We start from the raw sequence: 8,347 nt of genomic DNA, 5'->3' as shown, positions 1-8,347 counted from the left end.
TCCCCTCCCGCCTTTCCTTCAATTTACTTCTCTTTCCTTCCTTCCTCTCCCTCCTCTTCCATCTCGTTCATCTCCCTTTCTTTCAACTTCCCTCTCATTCCTTCCCTCCTCTCCCTCCTTCTCTCACCTTACTGTTTCTGGGCCCGAACTGTATGACCCTACGCTTGTCAGTACTGAAGGACACGAAGAAGAGAGGAGGAGGAGGAGGAGGAGGAGGAGGAGGAGGCGAAGGAGGAGTAATTAGGTCGAAAATATTAGGTAGGAGAGAGAAAAAAATACGAGGAAGAAAAAATGGGAAAAAAATATTAAAAAACGAAGAAGAAAAGAAGAAGAAGGAGAAGAAACGAAGAAGAGCAAGAAGATGGAAAAGAACAACAATAATATTAAAGAAAAAAAATAATACGAGTAAGAAAAAATGAGAAAACAAAAAAAAGTAATAAAAAAAGTTACAGAAAAACGAAGAAAAATAAGAAGAGTAAGAAAAATCAATAAACAATAAAGAAAAAAAAACGTATGGACAGAATGAGCAGATACAAGAACACCTGCTGGCTTGTACGAGGCTACCTGCTGAGGGAGAAGAGGAAGACGAGGAAGAAGAAGAGGAGGAGGAGGACGAGGAAGAGGAGGAGGATGTTGAGCATAAGTCATGAAGGTTAAACTATTACGCAATCCCTTTCCTCTTCTCCCCTTCCCTCTCCTTCCTCTTCTTCTCTCTTCATTCCTCTTCCCTTTCCTTTATCTCCAATTCATCTTCTCTCCTTTCCTCTTCTTCTCCGTTCCTTTTCTTCTCTTCGTCCTCTTTCTTTTCCTTTATCTCCCGATCATTTTCTCCCCTTTCCCCTTCTTCCTCTTCCTCTCTTTTCCATTTCCTTCTCTTCATTCCTCTTCCCTTTCCTTTATCTCCAGTTCATCTTCTCCCTTTTCCCTTCTTCCTCTTCTTTTCCATTTCTTTTTCTTCATCTCTCTTCCCTTTCCTTTATCTCCAGTTCACCTTCTCCCCTTTCCTCTTCTTCTCTTCATTTCTCTTCCCTGTCCTTTATTTCCAGTTTATCTTCTCCCCTTTCTCCTTCTTCCCCTTCCCTGTTCATCATCTTCTTCTCTTCAATTTTCTTCTTTTCATCCATCTTCCCTTTCCTCCTTTACCTCCTGTTTTTATCCTCCCCTTTCCTCCTTTTTCTCTTCCCGTTTTCATTTTTTTCTCTCCTCATTTTTTCTGCCATCCCTCTTTTCTTTTCCCATTTCCTATTCTCCCCTTCCTCCTCTAATCCTTATCTTCATTTCTTTCCCTCTCAAAAATTTTCTTTCTCTTTTCCTTCCCTTTCCTCTTCCCACTTTTCATCACCACACGTTATTTTCTTTTCCTTCTTATTCTAAACTCATTCCCGTACCCTCATTTTCCCTTCTCCTCCTCTTCCTCTCCCCTCTCTCTATTCTCTCAGCCGCCTTCCCCCCCCCCCCCCTTCCTTTAAACTACACACTTTCCCGACTTCTCTCCTTCATTCCTCCTCTTCCTCCTCCTCCTCCCTTTCCTCTCATCCCTCATCCTTCCCCTCTCCACACGTTCATCCCCTCCTCCCCCCTCTTCCCTATCCTCTTAGTCTCCCATTTCTTGTTGTCTGTGATTCTGCAAAGCCTTTTTTTATTGATGGTTAGGAAAAAACGGTGAGAATAAAGAGGAAAAGAGGATTGAGTTTTATGAATTATCTTTTGTTGTTGTTGTTGTTGTTGTTGTTATGTGCCATGTGTTTCACCTTCACACACACACACACACACACACACACACACACACACAAGGTTGAGAGGAACATGACTTAATAAAGGGGAGGAAGAATAGGAGAGAGAGAGAGAAAGAGAGAGAGAGAGAGAGAGAGAATGACGTAACACAGGAAGTTGAAACTCCATGAACTCCCCCCTCCCCGTCCCTCCCTCCCCTCGTCCCCCCTTATTATCTACCTGTCCACGTGTGTTCATTCATCCTGTCATCACACACTTACTCGCTTCCTCTACGTCAGCACGCCTCGCACTGTATCGTAAATAAGAGCCGGGGAATTCTCTCTCTCTCTCTCTCTCTCTCTCTCTCTCTCTCTCTCTCTCTCTCTCTCTCTCTCTCTCTCTCTCTCTCTCTCTCTCTCTCTCTCTCTCTCTCTCTCTCTCTCTCTTTAACTGAAAAAAAGGAGGGAAAACAAGTTGCGAGAAGCTTTTTATTTTTTATTTTTTTTTGCTTTTGGTTTAATTCCCTTGACGTGAAATAAATGGGAGAATAAATAAAAGTAGGAAAATAACCACCATTGCGTGAGGCCGTGGTGTGGAGGCTTCATGGATACAGGTGGAGTGTGTGGTGCAGTGGGCTGGTCAGTTGTGTATCACACTGTACAGGTGAGGCCAGAGGAGTTTTTTTAGGTTGGTGTTAAGAGACACTTTCGCTTCTCACATCAACTATTTCTAAAGGTCAAAGAGGAGATTAATTGGATTCTAATGAGTGTTTCTTCAGGTTCATGGTACAGAAGAAGGGTGAAACTACCACCAGGGTCATAAAACTACTCCTGGAAATGCCCCAAACTCCTACGAAAGCCTTGTCATGGGGCCTTATCACTAAACATTTCGTCGCCAAGTTCACATATTTGGCAAGGCTTTCGTAGGAGTTTTGGGTATTTCCAGGGGTAGTTTTATGGCCCTGGTGGTAGTTTGACCCTTCTTCTGTGCCGTGAACCTAAGAAACACATATTTGACAAGGCTTTCGTAGGAGTTTTGGGCATTTCCAGGGGTAGTTTTATGGCCCTGGTGGTAGTTTGACCCTTCTTCTGTGCCGTGAACCTAAGAAACACATATTTAACAAGGCTTTCGTAGGAGTTTTGGGCATTTCCAGTAGTTTTATGGCCCAGGTGGTAATTTGACCCTTCTTCTGTGCCGTGAACCTAAGAAACACATATCTGACAAGGCTTTCGTAGGAGTTTTGGGCATTTCCAGGGGTAGTTTTATGGCCCTGGTGGTAGTTTGACCCTTCTTCTGTGCCTTGAACCTAAGAAACACATATTTGACAAGGCTTTCGTAGGAGTTGTGGGCATTTCCAGGAGGAGTTTTATGACCTTGGTGGTAGTTTGACCCTTCTTCTGTACCGTGAACCTAAAGAAACGCCCATTAGAACCAGATTGATCCCTTCTTTGACCTTTTGAAATAGCTGATGTGAGAACCTAAAGTGTCTTGTAATACCGACCGGGTCATATTTCGGCGCCCAAGCACACGTATTTGACAAGGCTTTCGTAGGAGTTTTGGGCATTTCCATAAGTAGTTTTATGGCCCTAGTGGTAGTTTGACCCTTCTTCTGTACCGTGAACCTAAAGAAACCCTCATTAGAACCCGATTGATCCCCTCTGACCTTTAGAAGTAGCTGACGTGAGAACCAAAAGGCTATTATAAAACTGACCTTGGTGTTGTGACGTGTATACTGTATAATTAAGGTACAGAAATAACCACCACCACCAGCATCTAAAGCATTAATTACCTCCTAGTGTTACCAAACCAACAAAAAACACGTTCTCGATTCCTAGTACCGTTCTGACCTAGACTTCCTAAAGCATGTGCCTTTCCCTTCCATTATTAGTAAGAAGGTCAACATTAACCGATATTCCCATTTCCATGAACCTTCTAACCAATTTAACGCACTATTTATCTCCTAGTGTTACGGAAAAAAAAAAAAAAAAAAAAAAACCCACCTCGATTCCTAGTACCGTTCTGACCAAGCCTTCCTAGAGCATATGCCTTTCCCTTCCATTATTAGTAAGAAGGCCAACATTAACCGATATTCCAATTTCCATGAACCTTCTAACCAATCTAACGCATTAATTATCTCCTAGTGTTAAAAAAAAAAAAAAAAAAAAAACTCAATTCCTGGTACCGTTCTGACCAAGCCTTCCAAGAGCATGTGCCTTTCCCTTCCATTATTAGTAAGAAGGTCAACATTAACCGATATCCCCGTTTCCATGAACTTGACGCACAACATCACCTTGCCATGACCTTACCTGCCCCCCTTCTCCCCCTCCTCTTTTTCCCTTCCTTCCTCTTCTCTCACTTTCGTCATTTATTTGTTATTCTTCCTCGCTCCTCTTCTCATTTTCTTTAATATCTTTTTTCTCCCCTTCCCCCTCCCATGTCCTTTTCGGTTCCCTATCAGTCCCTCTTCCCCCTTCGTATGCCCTTGCCTAATCCCTCACCCCAATTCCCCCTTCCTCCCCATCCCATGTCCTCTCCTGACCCCCTCCCCAATGTCCTTACCTGTCCCACCTACAGCCTCCCTCCCTCTCCCTCCCATTCCTCTTTCACTAAACAAAGAGAAAGTTCAGCTTAACACACAAACACGTTTCCTCAGTTTTCCTAGAAGTGAATACCATCGCAGCTTTTTGGGGATGTGTGGGGGGGAGGGGGAGGAGGGTCACCTGTCTAATTACATTCCGTTACAAGGTCAGGAAACGTGATTACAAAGAGTTCTGTTCACCTGTCTCACCCTTCTATTTTAACCGGCCTCTTGCAGACTCCTTACGTTATGTTCTTATGTTCTATAATCTCTTCTATTTATACGTAATTATATTCTGTTATACACAATTATGTTCTTATGTTCTATAATCTCTTCTATTATATTACAAAGAGTTCTGTTCACCTGTCTCACCCTTCTATTTTAACCGGCCTCTTGCAGACTCCTTACGTTATGTTCTTATGTTCTATAATCTCTTCTATTTATACGTAATTATATTCTGTTATACACAAGGAAACGTGATTACAAAGAGTTCTGTTCACCTGTCTCACCCTTCTCTTTTAACCGGCCTCTTGCAGACTGCTTACGTTCTCATGTTCTGTAATGTCTTCTATTTATACGTAATTATATTCTGTTATACACAAGGAAACGTAATTACAAAGAGTTCTGTTCACCTGTCTCACCCTTCTCTTTTAACCGGCCTCTTGCAGACTCCTTACGTTCTCATGTTCTGTAATGTCTTCTATTTATATGTAATTATATTCTGTTATACGCAAGGAAACGTGATTACAAAGAGTTCTGTTCACCTGTCTCACCCTTCTCTTTTCTATAATGTCATCTCTTTATTTTTTTATTTTTTTTTTACAGCAGAGGAGTCAGTTCAAGGGCATAAAAAAGGTAACAAATGTGGAAACAAAGCCCGCTACTCACTGCTCCTATATACGTAATTATATTGTTATACGACAAGGAAACGTAATTACAAAGTCCGATTAAGGTTTTTCTCACCTTTCTCCTCTTATCTATAATGTTTACTGCATATAATTATCTTCTGTTATCTATACTTGTCTATATATACTTTTTTTTTACTGAACACAATCTCTTCACAATCTCGCCTCACGTTCTTATCTATAATTTGGAGTCTAATTAATCTACCATTTATCCATACGTTTTTCTCACCTTTCTCCTCTTATCTACAATGTTTACTGCATATAATTATCTTCTGTTATCTATACTTGTCAATATATACTTTTTTTTTAATGAACACAATCTCTTCACAATCTCGCCTCAAGTTCTTATCTATAATTTGGAGTCTAATTAATCTGCCATTTATCCATACGTTTTTCTCACCTTTCTCCTCTTATCTATAATGTTTACTGCATATAATTATCTTCTGTTGCCTATACTTGTCTATATATACTTTTTTTTTACTGAACACAATCTCTTCCCAATCTCGCCTCACGTTCTTACCTCGTTTGGAGTAATTACAGGGAGTCTAATTACTCTGCCTCACCTTTTTCTTACCTATAATGTTTGCTGGTCAACTTCCCGTACTTTTTAACATGTCTCCTATCCACTCTCACTTTCTTTTCCTACTTAGAATCCAATATGTCCATTTATCCATACTTGTAACATATTTCCATTCTTCCGACTCGCCCAAATGTTTCTTAGTGAGCCGAGCAACAGAGAGACGGAGCCAGTTCGTTTTTGCTTTTATCTTGCCTAATCGACTCAACACGCGTCCTGCTGGCCTGCCTCATACTCTTTTCCTGGTTTGATCTCGCCATGCTCTTACAAAACATGGTAACACATATATACAGAAACCGAGTCGCTTTATCCTCGCCTTTCTTTCTTTCTTTCTTTCATGGTAACACAAACAGAAACCGAGTCATTTATTCCTCGCCTCTCTTTCTTTCTTTCATTCCTTCTTTCTTTTCTTCCTTCTTTCTTTATTTCCTTCTCTCTTTTCTTTCTTTCATGGTAACAAACACAGAAACCGAGCCATTTATTCCTCGTCTCTTTCTTTCTTTCTTTCCTTCTTTTCTTCCTTCTTTTTTTCTTCCTTCTTTCTTTCCTTTCATAGTAACACAGAAACAGAGTCATTTATTCCTCTTTCTTTCTTTCTTTCATAGTAACACAGAAACAGAGTCATTTATTCCTCTTTCTTTCTTTCTTTCTTTCATAGTAACACAGAAACAGAGTCATTTATTCCTCTTTCTTTCTTTCTTTCTTTCTTTCTTTCTTTCTTTCATAGTAACACAGAAACAGTCATTTATTCCTCTTTCTTTCTTTCTTTCTTTCTTTCTTTCATGGTAACAAACACCCATAAGCCGAGTCATGTGATCCTCGCCTCTCTCTATATTGTTCTTTCTTGACCTGGTTCTCGTCTCATCTCGTCTTTTTTTCTCTGCATGTTATTTGACAAACGTATAATATTTTTCAGTCCTAATCTTTCTTATTTTAACCAAGCAATGAACACAGGCAGACCTAGTTACATATTTTTTTTCTTGTGTTTTCCTCTTTCTTTCTTTACACGTTTCCTATTTTCTCATTTGCTTTCCAATTTATTTTTTTCCATTTTTTTGCTCTCCAATTTATTTTTCTTCCAGTTCTTCCTTATTTTCCATTTTTTTCCATTTTTCCATTTTTCCAATTTATTTTTCTTCCAATTCTTCTTTATTTTCCTTTTTTTTCTATTCTTTCCTTATTTTCCACTTCTCCAATTTTTTTCTATGTTTCCCTTATTTTCCATTTTCCAACTTATTTTTCTTCCAATTTTTCATTTTTTTCTATTTTTTTCAATTTATTTTTTTCCCTTTCACTCGCTCTCAATTTTTTTTTCCTTAACACGTTTCCTATTTTCCTCACTACGTAGCTCTCCAATTTATAAGGTAATATACTAAGACCAAACAACCCTACATAAGCAGACCTAGTTACATATTTCCTGTCTTTATTTCTTTTTCTTTGTCTTTCTTAACCTGCTTCCCACCTCATTTCACTCTCTCTTTAATTCATGAGGTGACATACTTATATGCATTCAGTCTTTTCCTAATCCTATATAAGAAGATCTAGTTACATATTTATAGTCTTTATTTCTTTTTCTTTCTTCATACGTCTCCCTCCTCACCTCACTCTCCCTCCCAGTTCATAAGGTGACATACTTTTATTTATTCAGTCTTATCCTAATCCCATTTTACTACAAGGATAACCACGCAAAACCAGACTCTGTTACCCAGTTTCTCATCTTTAATTTGACACTTTTCTCACATCACCTGACTCTCTCTCTCTCTCTCTCTCTCTCTCTCTCTCTCTCTCTCTCTCTTATACTATAGGGTGAAAACTTTTATATATTCCAACTTATTCTTATCTCTGTTCATTACAAGCATAACCACGAAAAATCAGACCAAGTTGTCTGTTTCTCACCTTTAATTTGACATGTTCCTAACCTTACCTGACTCTTCTATTTCTACGGCAAAACTTTTATTTCCTTCATCTTATTCTAATCTCAGTCTATTACAAGCAAAACCACGAAAAATCAGACCCAGTTACCTGTTTTCCACCTTTAATTTGACACGCCTCCCACCTTACCTCACTTTCCCTCTTGTTCTAGCAGGTAACACATCTTTATTTATTTAACCATTTCATCCTATTTTATTACAAGCAAAACCACGAAAAGCCAGATCCAGTAACCTATTTCTCACCTTCAGTCTGACACGCTTTCCACCTCACCTGACTTTCTCTCACATTCACAGGGCAATTTTTTTTGCGGGAGAGGAAAGAGCTCATGGGCAAAACAAATAAACAAATAAAGGTCAAAGAGGGGGTCAGTCGGGTTCTAATGAGTGTTTCTTCACGTTCATGGTACAGAAGGGGCAAACTACAACCAGGGTCATAAAACTACTCCTGTAAATATCCACAACCTGACTCTCACATTCACAGGCATTTTCTTTTTAACGGGAAAGGAAGCAACTCATGGGCAAAACAAATAAACAAATAAACAAGTAAACAAAAGAGGAAGAAAAAAAAAAAAAAGTCCGGGCGATGCTCCTGCAAATAGAGTATAGCAGAAAATTTCCCGAACCAAGTCAAGAGTCATTTGAG

This window comes from Eriocheir sinensis, chromosome 36 (genome assembly GCF_024679095.1).
Source record: "Eriocheir sinensis breed Jianghai 21 chromosome 36, ASM2467909v1, whole genome shotgun sequence".
NCBI lineage: Eukaryota > Metazoa > Arthropoda > Malacostraca > Decapoda > Varunidae > Eriocheir > Eriocheir sinensis.
The sequence above is the reverse complement of the archived record's forward strand: the minus strand, read 5'-3'. Positions refer to the sequence as shown.